Source organism: Corythoichthys intestinalis, chromosome 11, assembly GCF_030265065.1.
Source record: "Corythoichthys intestinalis isolate RoL2023-P3 chromosome 11, ASM3026506v1, whole genome shotgun sequence".
NCBI classification, from domain to species: domain Eukaryota; kingdom Metazoa; phylum Chordata; class Actinopteri; order Syngnathiformes; family Syngnathidae; genus Corythoichthys; species Corythoichthys intestinalis.
In genome coordinates, this window is record NC_080405.1 from 17306380 (window position 1) to 17325282 (window position 18903).

General features: G+C 38.9%; 1 protein-coding gene across 5 annotated transcripts in view; it reads right to left on the bottom strand.

Moving 5' to 3' along the window:
* Positions 1-18903, bottom strand: part of enox2 (ecto-NOX disulfide-thiol exchanger 2) — a 388688-nt gene that overhangs the window by 261524 nt on the left and 108261 nt on the right. The gene's annotated exons all lie outside the window — the stretch shown is intronic.

Genomic DNA, 18903 nt, shown 5'->3' on the forward strand with positions numbered 1-18903 from the left:
GGTATTTAAATTTTTTATGTTCCTTATCCGATTACTCGATTATTCGAACTAAATAGTTTATCGATCAATCGACTACTAAAATAATCGATAGCTGCAGCCCTAGATCCAGGTTCAGTATATTTTGAAGAATTTTCCATATTTGAGGAGCACAGAACTGAAAGGCAGTTTTTCCTCAGTTCTGTTTTCACACCGGGAATGTTTAAAACCAATGCATCTTGTGAGCGAGTATGTAGGTTATAAACTGTAAGTGAGATTAAATTGGAAAGATAACCAGGTAAAACACAACATGAATAAAAACCATGCAGTGTTGCTCCCTCCTTACACAAAAGGGTGGTCATTCAACTTGATTGTAAAGAACAGAGATGAGTTCTGAACACATCCCCAGTAATAAATCAAAGTGCAGAATGATAAATTGCGTCAAGTGGGTTCAATGTAGAAGGAGTAGTGTAGAGATATTTGTTCCTGCATGTTTGATCATTGTACTTGGTACATTCATTTTTATATCATTTTGTACCGGATAAGATTCACAGCTCCCAGCGTCTTCTCCTAACCAAGGTCCTAAACAGATAAACGCAGCTGCCTAGTGTTTTTCCACTGTTTTCCCATAAAGAGGATGGCACTACTCTGCTGCCTGGTATAACGACAAATATAAACTGTGTGATCTGGATTGTCGACACAGATTTTCCTGGGGAGACCTGCATGGGGCTCTTGGTGACATTTATTTTAGCCAGCCACCTTTTAATTATTCTTTCCTTAATACATGTATTTATCTTAGGTGATTATTGCTGTCTTTTTGTTCCTGAATTGCGCATAGTTATCTCATGTTCTTTAAGAGAATACAAAAACCTGTAAAAAGACAATCAAATTGTTCCTCTTCAACAGGATGCATGTAAACAATATTTTCATCATAAAGTGCAGTTAAAAAATACGTCTGAACAAGTTGTTTTTTATATTTTCCAACAATAAACATGCTGCTACCATAACAAAATGGTAATTTTCTTTCTAGCTTTGAAGTCAGTTAAGAAATGTGAGCTCCAAAAGACTTACCTAATTTGAGCCCAAATATGATATTTGCGATTCAAAACATTCTTAATTTGAGTACCATCTATTGCAGCACACCACCATGTAAGGAACCCAGCGAGTACAAAAAAACATGTGACGATAAAATGTTCATTAAAAGCACTGAATTGTACTTGTGCTTAGCAGTCAATAACCTTTAATGTTCCCTAAAAGTTCATAAAGAATTTATGATGGAGTTTAGCCTTGAATGAATGCATTCACTTCACGTTACTGTATATTATTCACTGAGGGGAAAAAGGGGGCCTTGAAATACAAACAACTTGGAATTTAACCAACTTAATTTTCAGTGGTATTCCAAAAAAATCACAAAGAGTAATAGTCTAACAAGAATGTCCATATGAGTTAGATCTGAGGCCGTGAAGAAACACTTGCAAACAAATAAGAAGGAATGTGTTTGTCTGGTTGGTGGGCTTTTATTGAGGAATGTACTGAATGAGGACTTGGTGACACAGCAATACAATGGAAATGCCAGTATCATTTAGTGAACAGCCTGGTTAAATGAATCAACTGTCCTTCGAGTAATTACGAGTAAATACTCCTAAAACACACAGGACACGCATCAGGCTACAAAAAGCAATTGTTCATACAGAGGGAAGTTGTGCCTTTGAGAACACTTAACCTAATACCTTAAATTGGAGTGCATTGAGACCAGTGGTAGGTGATGGTGAGCTGAGTTGCGAAACCGCTACGTCTCAGTGTGTTGCCTCTGCAGCTCCTATCCAATTTTCTCAGAGCACAGCTTTGTTCCATGGACTGCACTAACAAGCCAGGGTTGAACGCTCATCAGGAAAAGGAAGAGCATTTGCAGGACGCCTGGTAAAAAATGTAGGTGAAGCGGCAAAGCCCTCAAGTTGGACACAATTATTAATCTTTACATCGATCCAGCTGGCAGGCTTCTCCTGGGACAGGCTCATGGAGGATGACTCAGAACCTGTCCTACGCTTCACATTTCATAGATTAAGTTGGTAAAACAGGTTCATCCAATTTTCCTACACTTATGTCCTTATATCCTACAACAAAGTAGATGCATTAAGTGGTTTTAAGATTTAATGAGGTACAAAGTGTATGAAAAAGTGCAAGTGCAAATTGAATCAAATTATTATTTGTGAATTGGAAATGCATTAAAACACAATAGATCAAGTAAAACATGAAGTGTACTCTTCGAGATAAGAATCTGGAGTAATTTAATGAAGAACAGGAAATCTTACTGCCAAGCATGACACATTTCATGATTACTGATGAAAGCGGGAACAGGCAATTGCGGTAGCACATCTGTTTCAGTTTTGAGGTTCAACTCCGAGCTCTGTGAGTGCATTTTCATCACATGTTTGCGTGGGATTTCTTAAGGTAGTTTGCCTAACTACCACATTTTAATCCAAGCATGGTTGGTTCACTGAAGTGTCAACTTCAAGTCTCGGGGTGGGCTATTCCACAAAAGGTAGATGCTGTTTTTTTCCCCAACACATCGAGAGGACACCTTTTCACCAATCTCAGGTCTCACAAGTGCAATCAGTTCCGCAGAAACCTCTTGGGAAAACTGTCTGTGCTGCATAAGTGCGAACAAAGACCAGGACACACTGCGGCCCTTGAGGACCGGTTTGCCCAACCCAGGTCTAGGTGTTCCATGATTAGGCTATATTAATGGGAGCAATTTCCCCAAAATATAATTGTATTGCATTGTACATAACTGTACTGTAATTATACATAACTTGAGCCAATAATTCAAGTGTCATACCTAGCTTAACTTGGACCAGACAGACAGACAGCGGAACAGACAGACACAGAGACGAGTAGACATTAGCTGAATCAGCTCTCAAAGCAAATATTTTCTTTGCTTTGTCACAATCTTGCAGCATGTGTAAAGGATCGGTCGCTACAAAGATGGTTTGTAGTCCTTATGTTGTATGTTTTATTGAGATGGATCATTTTCATACTGTTACCAGTTGACAATCAAGAGCAATATGTTTTATCATTAGGACTGCCATTTTTAACATGGGACCAATTGTTAGTGTCTAGAACATTGTTACAAATATCCTGTCATCTGACATTGGCAATGGACAGAAGGAGACGCTCCCTTGCACCACTTTCTCATTACCACCAAAGCCTCCTGTGACAAATTGCACGCAAGTCTCTGAAATGTAACCCATCCAGCCCAGTGCAACTGCATACCCGAAGTCATAACTGATTTGTAAATCCAATTACCTCCCTGTCTGTAATGGCTGCATTTGGTGTCATGATGTTAATTCAGCTGTTGTGAGCGTGTGTCCTTAAGGCCACAAGCTCGTCGATGACTGACATTCAACATATAGGGCAGATCATTGAAAGACCTGCGGTTAGGTGAACATTTGCCAAAGATAACTGAAAGTAGTGTAGGACTGTGGAAGAAAGTACGGGAAATTATTCCTGGCAAATGAGATGAGCTACATGTACTATGATTTTTAGATTTTGTTTTAATAATAGTAAAATCCCAAAGTAGATTGTCTTTTATTTATTTATTTTTTTTATTTTTATTAAAGCATGTTCTTGCATAGTTGTATATAAGGTAGCGTGAATAGACATTTATACATATTATTGTGGAGAGATGCTCAGGAACCGAGGCTTATGGTGGCCTGCCCCATTTCAAAATCGATAGTTATCAAGTAAAAATAAACCTTTGACACAACAGCAAATTGTAATAGCAAATTATTACCTTTTTAATTGTTGGCGGCCATTCACAGCAATAGACCCTACTCACCTACGTCACAAAATGACGTGTCGCTGTATCCGGCCGCCATATTGTCCATATTTTTTAGACCTATTCTCATTGTTTTCAATTAGTCGTGCAAGTTATAGAGCAATTCATGGAAGCCCCGGTGTTATCTGACGCTGTAAACTCAATGGATGCGTTGCATAAAAGGCATTATATGGAAAAGCTTCAGTTTATCCATTCGCCAGATCCATATTTGATGCCTAAATCGATGTTTTTCGACCCGCTGTCTTGGCCGTCTTTGCCTGACATCTGCTACCCTGATATTTACAACTATCTTGTCCACACAAAATCAGCCTATTCTCACGAAAGTTTGAAAAACTTTAAGAGCTTGGAGGCTTACAAATACTTCGTTGCTGGTTGGGTGAAACAGGTCCTTGTCCACGAAAATTCGGCAGGAATCTATCTTGTGCTCGGGAAGGTGAGTTACGAAATTTTCAATTCAAAATCTTTTGTTCTTGCTAACATCCACTGTCAAGTCTAATGTATTTCATGTCATTTGTCAATGGAGCTAGGGCTTTTAATGTTTATATGGTTTAGCGATAGCACTCTCACTACATACATATATAATATGTAATAAATATGAAGTGCGATAGCACTACTCCAGATTGTCCCTAGTTGAATTTATTTTTTGGCTTTTGACCTCAATAGTAAAATTGTAAATTAATTGTATGACAACTGTCTTATTATCCCCTTATAATTATATATTTTCAGGTAGTTCATTCACAACGTCTGAGTGTATGTTGTCGGCGATTAGCCTAGCAATGATCTTAATTGTGGTTGTCAGCCCAAAACCCTCTAAATATATATTAAATGCATCTTACCAGATATAAAATGACTACTACATAATCTGTGGAAGTCGTTTGGAGCCCAGTTTTGAATTGCAGCAGTCCATCTCGCTCTCCTCTCCGGGTCTCTCGGAATACGGTAAAACTTCAAGTCTCTCCGTCTATCTTCTCTGTTATTGCAACCGACCCCACACACGACTTCACCATTTTGATTATTAATGTTAACGAGCAGAAAAACACGCCATAATAGGAGGAATTTACGAAGCGCTAATGCATTAACATGACGAGTAGACGGACAACATGGCGCGGGGGCATGGCTGTGACGTCACGTGAGTAGGGTCTATAGATGACCAATCCAATTGAACTGGAAGATACTGGCAGTGAAAAGGTTAATATCATTAGCTCACTGAAGATGTCTTCAACTATGCACTATAGTTAAAATGATCAATTCAATGGTGTAATCTGACAGCAGTACTACATGAATGATGCAGTTGGGAGAATACTCTGTGTGTAAAATGCATTGCATTATAATGCATACAAAGACTTTATGTACTACATGCAGGTAACTTTGTATTCTGCTGCCCCCAGGAGGCCAAAGCGCAACCTACAAAAGGAGCATCACAGAGTCTATTGAACTGAACCAAAATATGCATCTAGATCCATTTAATTTATTTCCAATCTATTTTAAAGAGCATATGACACCAGAAAAAAAGTCTTAAATGGCATTATTATGTGAATTAGAATCATATTTTGAGACGATTCGACTATATACAACAATTTAGCAAAGCGCAGATGAAGAGAAATTAGTCTTTTAATCTGCCGGTTAGCCACGCCTACCATTACAGGGCTTTAGCGTCCCCAACAGGTGGATGACGTCAGCGGTAGACTGGGCTCATCGGTTTTACTATTCAGCCCATTGAGGGGGAATTGTTCAGAACGAGGAAAACGCGACGAAGAGAGCCGCAAAATGTCATTGTTTCAGTCTCTCTACTCCAATATTTTTACAGGATATTCTTTTTATCCAAGTATTTTTCCCCAATAGTTACATAAATGGCTTGAGAAGGACCAGTCAGCCCGTCGAGGGGGAACCACTCACAACGAGGAAAACGGGACGAAGAGAGCGGCAAAATGTCATTGTTTCTGTCTCTTTACTTCCATATTTTTACAGGATATTCTTTTTATCCAAGTATTTTCCCCAATTGCTAAATAAATGGCATGGTCATGACAAATAACAATCTTGTGCTAAATGGAATATGAAATAATAAAAATCCATTTATTCAAGACGACATGGCAAAATTACTCCATAATGGTCAAAACTGTCGACTTCACCTTTACTGTCGCACCTCCCGAACGATATTTTATGACACCTAAATCGGACATATGTCATTTCCCTTCCCCGCCTTCGGAGAATGTAAACAAACCAGAAGGAGTGACAGCTAGCCGACATGCTAACCCGAACCGAGGGATGTTTCAAAGTCTTCGAAGTGGAAAATCACACGTAACTAGCCTGGATTATTTGACATGACGACCCGGTTGTCGACTGTGTTCGCGGATCGGCAAACCGCCCGGCGGAGAGCAATTTACAGTTCGTTCCCGGGAGGAGGGTGGCTGGAGTTGTTGTGCAGCTAACGTGCTAACAGCTAACTGCTAATGAGCATGAGGAGAGCTTTTTACATGCCTATCAATGATCAAACGTAAGTAGTTCTTTATTTAAAGGAATTTTGAAGTGTTTACTTTGTAATCACTGTATTCGTATTTGACATAATACAAAACAAGATGTTTACTCACTTCCTCGTAAGTCCAGTGGTCCCACAGTAAATATCCACGGTGAATGGGAACCTTTTGAAACTCCAAAAAGGCGCATACGCCTCTCCCGCACACAGAATGATTTTTCTGCAGCCGTTTGGCTGGCGTGATCCAAAAAATAAACGTATTAATCCGCAAAATCAGCTGAATCCTTCGTCCTCATACACAACAGTACACTGTAGAGTGAAGAGGACGTCTTCTACCGTACACGTCACAGCGCCCTCCTCCTCAATGCAAGACCGAAGCCGGAAGTCACTCATTTTCATGGCGCGGGATTGAAAAAACTAAATAAATATAGCGATCGCTTCCACACACATCCAAGCGGTCCATATCATTCAGGGGCATAAAATACCGCGTGTATTATGAAATAAACATGCTTTTTCGTGTCACAGGCACTTTAAATCTTATATCAAGGCAACACTGTATACCCTAATATGTACCGAAACACTGACCAGACAGAAAAAGTGTTTTTCTGAAACCAAAACAAGTGATGAAAATGACTTTACTGTTGATGAGAAAATGAGGAAGAGTATCCCAGAAAAAAGACTTTGTTTCGCTATTTAAACTAGGGCAACACAGTGGCAGCTTGCATGACAAGAAACTATGAATCTGGGGCATTTGGGCCTTTTGTTGTGGAAATTGCAAGTTGTTCCTGTGCTTGCAAGTTCTTTTCTGCATCAGCCCGCATTAACATCCACACAATAAAAAGTATAGGAATTATATCTACAGGACCATTAAAAATGATTTCCCATCATTACTTAAAAGCCAGCACGGTGGATGGACATGGGGTTGGTATTATACGTTTGCCAAAATGTTGACTTCAGGCAGCTTTCCAGAGCTCCAAAGTACAACTCCAATTTTAAAGGAACACGAAATTGCGCCGCATTCCAAACTGGCGCTGGATCATCTTCTCCTAAGTGCTGACCTGCCATTCCTGAGAAAGTGGCATGGGGGAAAACTAACACTAGCCAACTGTAAGATGTGCTGAGCGTTACTTGAGAAAAACCTCATTGCTGTAAACATGCATGCCTCCACAGGGCCTCCTTTCAGCTTGAAATTTCCAGATTGCTTATTTACTTCTCGGCTATGCAGGTTTTTGCACAACGACATTCTCTATGTTATAGGTTTGTTGGTATACTTAAAATACTATTGCTACAAAAATGTGTCATTCAAATCCTGGGATATCTCCCAGTATCCTTTTTACAGAAGGCCTAACAGATGGTTATAAATATGAGGCAAGTGTTTCAGCAGACAATTAAGAAGCAAAATGTTATGTTTTTATGCAATGCTGAGCTACCTCAAGACCATGGCCATATACACCACATTTCAAATGAGCATTCACTCTGTCATGTAGTGGAAGTCAAGAACCTTTAAATGCTCATGCTAACAAATGTGCAGGTTTAAGTTATATATGAAATATGTTTCAAGGCCACTTTTGACCAATTTGATCACTGATGTCGTCGCGACTAGTAGACTAATCTTGGCAGCCCCAATCTGCGTTTATGGCCTAGGCATGTGCCGTTAACTGGTTTCAAGGTACTGTATACCGTGGTCTGAAAACTTCAAGGTTTCAAAACCGGAAAAAAAAAATCCGTCATACCGCCCCTAAGGTATTAGCTATTTTTGTATGTAGCATAAATGCAGGGAGAAATCCCTCAATTGCAGCTGCAAGGCTCAACCCTCCCACACTGGTTGTTGCTCAGTGTCAGTTCGTCAGCTGTGCTACACGATGGCTGGAGGAGGTGAAACTTCTTGCCCCCCCCAATCAAAGAAAACAAAATCACTGTTATGGGAATACTTCGGCTACTGAAAAGTTACAGATGGACTCTGCTTACAGGAGGAGGGCCAACCGACATGTAAAACATGTTTGCGGAGGGTGGCTGCTGAGGAGGCAATACCTCCTATATGTTTTCGTATTTCTACAAAATTAAAGGTTAGCAAACACTATTATGAATGTTTCCCGCCAGTTACAAGAGTTAACACCAGCGTGTTTAGTGTGTCTAGCGGTGGTAAAAAAATGTTGTTTTTTTCTCTCTAGCAATTGTCTGTGTTGAGAAAGAGAGTGTGTATAATGTAAACATGATACGAGTCATACACACGTGCTTTTTAAGGAAAATAATTCAATTATTTTTGTTCTGATGAGAATTCTGTTATGTCTGTGGGTTTACGCTCATCTAAAGGACTGGATTTATTTTAATTAGAATATTGGTTATGTTTTTTTATTTTTAAAATGTAATTTAACTTAACATTATACTTACATTATGTTCCAATTTGCTAATATTTAAAAAAAAAAAAAAAAAAAATCCTGTTCAATGGAAAAACTTTTTTTTTTTTTTTAACCCAGATATCTCAAAGTAACACATTTTAGAGCTATAACTGCAATACCGTGATATTTTTGCTTAAGGTTATCATACCATTAGAATCTCATACCTGCACATGCCTAGGGGTCATAATATGACCCTTTGAAGACTATACAAACGGAAAGCGTTCCTGATAGGAAAAAGGTTCCTCCGGCCTATTTTATTCAGAAAAAGCTTTATAAAAAAAAAAAAAAAAAAAAAAAAAAAAAAAAAAAAGAGACTGCAGACACAACTCACAACAGTCGCAGCTATTCATTGCCATACCATTTTGTCTCGTTTTACACACAAGCCATTTCATATAAGTGCTATGTTCTCTTTGTCTCAGTTTGAGCAGAGAGATGGCTGGTCTCCAAACAAGTGAAATCGCTGGACTCCCCATGTTCGCCGGTCCAGCCCGCAGAACCGCAGTGTCTGCTTTCGCAATTCTTTCTATGGAAGAAATGTTGAATACATATTAATCTTTGGGGGGAAACTTAGGTTTCAAGCCAGGAGGAGGAAGTCCTTCAGAGTTGTATATTATGACAAGGATTTCCCAAGGTATCGGAAACATGTTCCACCCGATGTCCTCAATGTTTTACAGACGGATTTCCATTTAAAACTGTGCAACATTCAGCATTTACAATTTTAACTTTAAATGTTTGGGAAAGGTAAGCGTCAGAAGCCAAACCGCAAATTTTAAAACTGAACATGTAGTGGACTTAATTAAATTGAGTGGAAGTAATTATAGGACCAGTCAAGCACATGCATGCGACTGAGCCAAGCAAGCTGTGGACATCATTTACTGGATCTGTTTATTTCCTATGTGCAAGATTCTGTTTGTCATCAGATACGTAGTAAAACAGTAAACTCCGCAATGCGTGTGTGCATTTCCGGTAATAGCATTTATTCATGATATGCAAGGTAGTGGTTATCATTCATACAATGAAGACAATCATGATAGTCATTTTATAGCACCTCTCTTTTGCACATGAGTACGTGCTTAGCCAATTGTGCCAAGCCTACCAGAAGGGGTGTATATTGAGAATGAGCATGCATCCACGCACGAACACTAGCCAAACATACCCGACTTAAGGTGTCAAGTGTGCTGAAGCACAGTCCAGATTGGCCAGTGCAAGTACACTACTAGACACCTCATTAGAAAGTTAAAAGAATGAGCCAGTTATAAAATCCAGAGCCAGGTCTGATGTATTTCATGGGTGGGGTGTTGTGAACACCAGAAACATGGGTGTTATAATACCCCTTTATGGGGAAGACGGCAATATTGATTAATTATCGCTTACCCAAAGCCACAGTATGGACAATCACTGTTAGTTAGGGTTAGGGTTATATGTAAAGTAGAAAACCTGCTACAAGCAGTGAATAAAATTTAGTGGGTCCATATATCACCTGGTATTAAAGCATTAAAGAATTATTTAAAGCAGTGGCATGCATCAGCGGTATCCTGAATCCATGTGGTGATCCATCATATTATTTTTTGTCCAAATGCTTTTGTTAGAATCACTCGCATAGGATAGCACAAAACATCTCCTGGGAATGGCACCCTGCCAGGTAGGCGCAACAGTTTACAACCTAAATGGGACACAAGCAGCTACAAATGTGTGTAGACGTTAGATTATAGTGCGTAAAACAGTACCCTAAAAACAAAGGGACATGTATTAAGACACTAAACTAAGTTAGTTTGGCAGAACGCTGCTGTTTTTCTATGAGGTTTGTTGTTTATGAAACATGATTGACAGGCAATTCTATTTAAGAAAATAAATAGAATAAATAAATAAATAAACTATACATCCTCCCTTCTCTTACATACCTGACACATTGTTCAATGTTTTGAAAGGTGTTGTCAGTTTAAAGCCCGTAAAAGTTGATCACCACCCACAAGTGAGTGGCAAGAAGATTTATTAGTGTTGTCAAACATGGGGAATGTCATCATCTGTTTTTCTATCCCTTGTGCACTAAACACCTAGCTGTTTACAGACAACCAATAAGGTCTAATACAGCAAAAACAGCAAACAGCAAACTATGTATTCATATACAGGGAACTTTTTGATTTACAAACTGCAAAGTAGGAGTGGGAACCTCTTGGTACCTCACGATACGATACGATTTGTGATACAAAGCTCACGATAACAATGATCTGACGATATGGTGATACAACGATTTTCGGTACATCGGTCAGGAAATCATTCTAGGATAGTCTACAAATAACTAATAAACAGAAAAACAAGCTTCTGCTGTGAATTGGAATGAGTTTATCACTAGTAGACGTCTAATTGTGGGACCCTCCCAGTTCAAATGGAATGAACGTCTATGGCCGCCAGTGGCAGCCAATATCAGGTCAATGAGGTAAATTTGGGCCATTTAAGGTCATTTACCTGTTAATTTTCAGTTACTTCCTGTTGATTTTGGGGTATTTTATGGGTCACTTCCTGTTTATTTGGAGTTAAACAACAGGAAGTGACCTGGGAATCACCCAAATGAATAGACAGGGACTCAAACTCACAGGAAATGACCTGTAAATGCCCCGGAAATCGGACACAATGTCTACCAATTCTCTGGTTTCGAATGAACGAACGTTCCTAGTCTAAATGGATTAAGTGTCAAGCACCGTCAATGGCAGCCTTAGAGTTAACGGAGATACTATTATGGTGGAAGATTTTGATAGCAACTTGTTGGTTCCTTTTTTATTTTATTTTTTTTTAATTAAACGTTGACACCTTTTTAAAACGATATCTCGATTCTTGGCAGGAGCATATCGATTACCTTTTGGGATACAAAATATCACGATATATCACCATTTCCATATTTTGTCACACCCCTACTGCAAAGTGTTCATTTTAAGATAATTGGGAAAATATTCAGAAAGTACTGACTGCCTTTATTTCAAGGACCACCTGGTTCAAATTAAGGGTTTGCTCTAACAGTTCATTGGGTTTACACTACCTCAAAAATATTAAAAAGTAAAAAAAAAAAATCATAGCAAATAATCACTAGATTTTTAACTGGGTTTCCATGGTTTTGTGTGCAGAGCATCCATGGAAGTTATGTCTGCAGAGCATCCAGTCATTTATGCTTGTCTGCCAGGAATCTTTTAACTCCAGTCACTTATACTTGCCTGCCAAGACTCTTAACTCCAAATGGCAAGTTTGTTCAAGCAAAAAATTATTGAGCGCTAGATGAACCTCAGCTTCTTTTAAGCGACAGTACACACTATTTAACGGCGAAAACAGAATAATGTTTAAGGCTCATGAATCGAATTATAAGATGTACTGGGATGTTAAACTTCTTTTTGGCACAGGCAAAATGATGGGCTTAGTTACAATCTGGAAAGCGGTTATGAAGGGGAAAACACATAAATGTATAATCACTAGCAGAATACCAAAAATTAAGGTGTATGTGTATCTCGGTTTAAATTCATGATTTGATTCATAGTAAATTTAGAAAAATTAAACTATGTTAAGGAAGCACGCTGGGGATTGGTTAGCACGTCTGGCTCACAGTTCTGATATCAAGGTTTCAATCCCGTGTTCCGGCCCTCTCGAAAACATGCATAATAGGTTCATTGAACACTCCAAATTGTCCGTATGTGTGTGCGTGAATAGTTGTGTCATCTTGTTGTGCCCAACGATTGGCTGGCAATCAATTCTGGGGTTATACCCCATGTACTGTCCATAACTTACAACGAGTGGTCAGCGGGAAAAAAAGGTTTATCAAGAAAAATTGCATTCATTCAAATACTGTAAACTTAGAACCCAGTTAAAGTTATGGTACGAAGTTTTCAGAACACTGTGACTCTGTTCTGCTCAAAAGGACTGTCAGAAGGGTTTACTTCAACAAGCCATGAAAGCAACTGCCAACCTGCCTCACTTCTTACTGGATTTGGGTTGACTACGTCTCTCGTGGAGTTCCTCAACGTACGGGGTCCTTAACTCCAATTTCAAGGTTCCCCGCGTGGTTGCTTATCAGGAAAACGATTAAGGCATGAAGAGCTTGAGTTGTATCGTCGCTATCAGTTCTTGTCATTGGGCTGCCAAGCTCTCTTAACGACTCAGCTTCCAGCAGCAGGTAGAACTGCTGCTGTCACACCCCAGCCCGCTGATCCTTTGACGGATTGCACAACTTCGAAATTAAACTTCTTCGTCAACCATTTAATTTTAGCGTGACATCAGCACGTCTCTTGTTATTCATTAACTAAACAAGTGTATTGCAGACTTGCTGTTAGGCATATGCAAGTGAGCAATAGGCACAGGAATGAACAGCAATCATTACTTTGCATTAGCATGCTAAAGAGATTCAAGAGTGGTGAGGCAAAAAGAAAACAATCAAATTATTACCTCAACAGCCTTTGACTACTGGCGTGTGAAGGGAAATGGAGTTTATAGCTCACTTGCTACCTCACAGAGATTGTTATAATCTATCAGGGATTGAAGATGGTTTTGTCTGGCAGTTGTGTCATTCCAGCACATAAAAAGCCTTCTTTAGTTGCAGGATGTCATGATTATCCAAGTTTGATTAATTCAAAACACAGAGACTCAACTGAGTCATGTTTCCAGAAACTTGGTGAATCACGTCTACGTGGAACGCCTTATTTATCCTACCTGAGCTTTGGTAAACTGGATGAGTCAACATTGAAACTGCTGACAATTAAGTTTAAACTAAATTGTTTGAATACCAAAAAAAACACACACACACACTCACTCGAACATTTTCCTTCATTTTTGTGTTTTCCAAAGGAAATCTTGCATTTCCACTTTAATTTTAACATTGAACCACTCCCTAATTCTTTTGGGACTCTGCCTTGTTGAAAAGTGATTAGCTAAACAACTTACATTTACAACAAGCAATGTATTTCTACTCAGCATCTATACTGTCCTTCAAACATCCACATTTAATTTTCTTCGGAAGTTGATATAACAATAAAGAAGCAATTTGCTTTTAAAAGAGTCAATAACCTGGGTTACAAAAAATGTTTTACAGGAAAGGCCCAATTTTTTCAAAGTCAACGTGATTCAACAGGGAGTCAACATTGCCAAGGAAAATTCATAACTTGTTGAGAATATTTAACGTCATGTCTGTAATTTCCATCACAGGGTGGAACAGCACCCATTATTCTCCTCTCCCCTAGTTTATCCTATAAACTGCCTCACCGTGACTATAACAGTGATGTGGAAGAAAAAAAATAGGACATTTTATTCTGTAACTGCATTTACTGGCTGCCGACCAGTCCAGCGCTATGTGACCCTGAGCAGGATAACTTACTGTTGAACTCGTCTATATCCTTTGTTTCCTTAATGCACCAGACAAATTTCAATATAAATGACATTCATTTAAAAGAGTGTTGCTCAAAGTATTTAAGAATGCAAATGACAAATTTGTTGGACCTCTTAAAATGGAGAAAATATTGTTCAAACACAAAAAATGATACCGAATGAACAAAACCATTTTGTGATGTGACGTGGATATAAAATAAGTTCCGGTGTTCTGTCGATTTGTGCTCACTTGTCGAAGTAAACTCCCCGTTGTTGACAGCAGCTTAACTCAAAGTCAGGGACATCAACGCAAGTTGCCCCATCGAAAAAATCTATCCTACATTTTGACATATTTATTTAGATACTCCCACTGTCGAAACACTAATAAGTTATGGGTATCGGTGAGACAATTTATCAGCGTCCTGTAAATATTATTCCGGAAAAGCAAGAGATTTGCAGGTAAAAGATTGTTTTTAAATTCAAAATCATTTTTTACATAGGATGTAGCTTTCTAAAAATATATTGACATAACTGAATTACTGGCCATCTACCGTAATTTTCGCACTATAATGTGCACCTGACTATAAGCCACCACCCACCAAATTTGGCACGAAAACGGCATTTGTTCTTACATAAACCGCACTGGACTATAAACTGCAGCTGTCCTCACTGTATTATGGGAGCTTTACACCAAAAGATATTAATCGATAACACTTTATTTGACAGCTTCATCATACGACTGTTGAACCACCATGAAGCTTCATTGCTTCAAGAAACTTCACTTGGCCATCACTGCTCCCTTGGGGGAGACAGTCAATCTCTGCTGTCCACAACGATCCCTGTCAACTTAACACACATAATTGCATATTTAAAACATTAGTTGTATTTACTCATTGGGAAGATTATTTTGAACCTTTAATTGATTGAAAAATTTACTCTTCGTCCTGTCAAAATGTATTTTTTTTTTGTTCCTGTTTCCACAAAAGATAAGCGATTTTACATTCTCACCGTATCAAATGGGACCACTTTTTTCCGGGCTTCATTGGACCACTCGCCCTAGATTGCCCACCAGGGACACATAATAAGTGATACATGTCCTTGGCTGTAACTGGACCGCTGCAAGTGACGCAATTCACTTTTGAAAATATAAGTATACTGGAAACAAAAAAAACGCAACTTTTCCCAAATCTGTCACGTCTCCTGACGTTGCGTGCTACAGCAAGTTGTCTGCTCTGCATTCAGCCCTCATTTGTTCTGCGGCACTATCATCCTCTGCCAGAGATAAAATATTTAAGCACTCCCTCTCAAGCAAGCACATTGCATCTTTTAAAAAAGCAACAACCCCCTCCACTCTCTTCCTTGTACCATTAAAGGCCAGCTGATTGCATGCTGATTGATCAGAGAATATAGATAGTAGGTTGGGCCTTTTTCTCTTCCTCTTGTGAGCACAAAGGCGATCAAAAAATTCATTCGAGAGGTGAAAAGAAATGAGAAAGAAAAAAATTATACGAGTAACATCGATAAACATAACTGCGAGCTTTGATTACATTGAAAAGGGAGGAAAGTTGCCAAAAGTACTGCATCTGATAAAGCCAAATATAAGACGCAGCCGTACATTTCCATTGAAAGACGGTAGAATAAGTAAAATAAATGCTGAATTCCACCACATTCTTCTCATAAGGAAAACAAAAGAAAAAACATTGGCCACCATATCTCAAACACTGCGAGTAGATAGATGGAGGAATTATTCATTAACACTAAAAGTCCCAGAGAATGCTGGTACTCCTAATAGTCTCAAGCAATGCCCGAAATGGCTTACCGACTGGAAAAACCCAGAGGTGGCCAAAATGACCCAAATGCTTTTGAATTGGCAAGTCATTGTCCGACTGACAACAGCTGTTCATATGGAAATGCAGTTACTAGATATACATTGTGTTGGTATGCGGCCCAAACGGAAGGGAACACACCACTGTTGAACTATTCATGTGATAGTTCGCGTCAGTTCAAGTCAAGCTACATTTATTTATTTACATTTATTTATGGCATTTTGTACTTATTAGACATTTTTAAACTCACTTCTGCTACACTACACACAAAAACAGGGAAAAAAATGGCCCAAATGTGTACATTGTTATGAAATATAGCGTTTTAGAACTACAATTTGAGTGTAAAGCAGGGATTGTGTCTATAGTTTAGAAGGACTGAATCAGGGGCATGGAGCATGAATTGTGGTCATTATGTCTGAAGTTGGTCCAACAAAATGTGTGAAAACTTTGAGGAAAAACAGTTACAGGCTGAGTTTGTGTAGTGAGAAGGAGGATATATTAGGAGAATATTAGGCGTATTTGTCTTGAGAAAGGCCGAGTCGGCCTCTGCTGTGCTTTCTAGTGTTAATAGGTCAAATGAGCCGAAATGATGCTCCCACTTGGCAGTATTATTAGACTATAGGCAGTATTGTAATGTCTGTAAATATTTGTGTACATCCCTCTAAGAAAGAGGATGGACGCAGAGAGTGACAAAAGCGGAACAGAAACCGAAAGGACAAAGGCAAATGAGCTGGTGTAAATTGTGGCCAACAGCAACTTATAACGTTTTTGTGTTTATTGCCTTGCCGCACATTAAATAAAGCGAACTAACATTTCCGACTGCCTTGCTTCTTGTCATCTGGCGAAGACGTTACAGTATCATTCGCAAATGTAACATTAGCTTTCATTGTTAAGCTGATGATACCAGCTAAAACGTTTCTAAAAAGAACTAACCAGCACGACTGCAGTATTGTGGAGTTGTGTCACATTGTGATTAAACAATGGCTGTCCAAATACTTTTTGCTTTACACGAGAAATATTGGTAATATCCCAAGTGCTGCTTCCCGAGCATGCCTCAGTGGACTACCCGGTGGATGTCGAATGCTAATATTCTTAAACAGTCTGCCGTACCGCAACGAAATGCAGCCGTTACACATGCGGTGGAATCACAGAGTTAGCCCATCGTGATTCAAAACCTTGTAGACAAACAACACTGTGACACACATGAGGTTGATTTAACAAACATCAATTGTATCATTTGCACTAGACTGCAGGAAAGCAAGTTTAAATATATTTCTTCACGCATAAGCAATAAAGTAAATGTGCGCTTTGATTACATTGAAAAGCGGAAAGGAACAGTAAGCCAAGTGATTTAAATGTCACCATTCATTCATAGGTTCTACTAAAGGACAGCGAAAAAAAGTTAAGCATTACGTTCTTATTCACCAAAAAGATTGCGGGACATTTGGGGTGAATTAACCCCAAAATTATAATTATGAGGACCGTGTTTCAAGCTATTACTAGTGCAGGCGACAGCCATTTACCTAAGTTTAAACTTTGAATAAAATGAAAAAAATTAAACTGATAGAGTCAGACACCAGCGACAATGTGAGATACCATAAGTACCAAAGGGATAAACCTGGAGGAAATGTTCATTCCAGAAGAAGCAAATTGGCTAGTTCAATCACTCCACCAAATGCTCATAAGGAAACAACAATGTCCGATGCCTTCGGTGCATTAACTCCAAAAGCATAAAAGTAAAGCACTTTACTGGCAGTATTTTTCAATAACTGCAATCAAGTGTGGGGTTTTATTACATTGACTAGAGACATGCTGAGAAAAAAAAAAAATTCTTTGAAGGACAGTAGAACAATTCAACAAGACCTTACACCAGGGGTGTTCATACGTTTTTGCTCCAAGAGCTACTTTTCATGGAGAAAACCTCCTGCAATCTACCATAACTGTCGGGGTGGGGGTTGCTGCTTCAGAACCCCATAAATTTGCTCACACAACATAATTAGCTACGTATGTTCATTTAAAAAAAAAAAAAATGATGCCACGATCAACTCAGTCATGATCGACGTAATAGGCACCCCTGCCTTACACTATTGTAGTCCACAAATGCTGTGAGATGTTGGAGGTTGATAAAATCCAAATGGATTAAGACATCAGAAATTTTATTCAAAGGATGGCTAATGGATCAGTTTTGTCTCTCAACCACAGATTAAAGGGCAGCACTTGACTTTTCCTAATCACTTAAAAGCCAAAAACTCTGTGGGATGTCTCAGGTAGATGAGGCATGATAAAGATAAAAATAAATAAATGGTGATGCTGCAATCACTTTTTATGATGATGAGTATTAACAAGGTGCGAGCATTGTCCTACGGCAGGCAAGTGATAAGTCTCCCTAAGTCTTGAGGAGAGCAAATCACTTAAATCATGTCAAAAATCCTGCAGAATATCTAATGAACATATGATAACCTTAAAACTAACAAGTCTAAATAGCCAGTATGTTCATTCAAGTGGTAGCAGTTGGACAGCCTGATGTTGTGGCAGTCTGCTTAAACGGTAACAGCCCAACAATGCTTTGTGATATAATGCTAGTGGATATCAGTGGTAAGTTACCTCCAAACACAAACAGAAATCTTCATTCAAGAGTTACTGAAACAAAGATAGATGGGAAGCACTTTTTCCTTAAACGGTTGTCAGCCAACAACGCTGTGGGATGTCTACTAAAGTCTTAACACCGGAAGCTGAATACAGTTGAGCAGGTTAATGGGAACAGGTTAATGGGAGCAGTTCAAAACAGAAACACTGCTAATGAGATCCAGTGAGACCAAACAATAACAAAAATCGGGGCAATTCATGCATAGTAAATAATGAGTCCAAAATGTGAGCACCACAATACGACCCAGACAACACCTTATACACGCAGTGAAAAATTTACCATAGATCCAACACTTCATGCATATAAGCAAGAGTGCAGTGTCAATCTTGATCATTCTGTAGTGCGCAAACAAAATGGATCATCTTAACATAACATAACACATCTGGTACACGCCCGATAGGGCA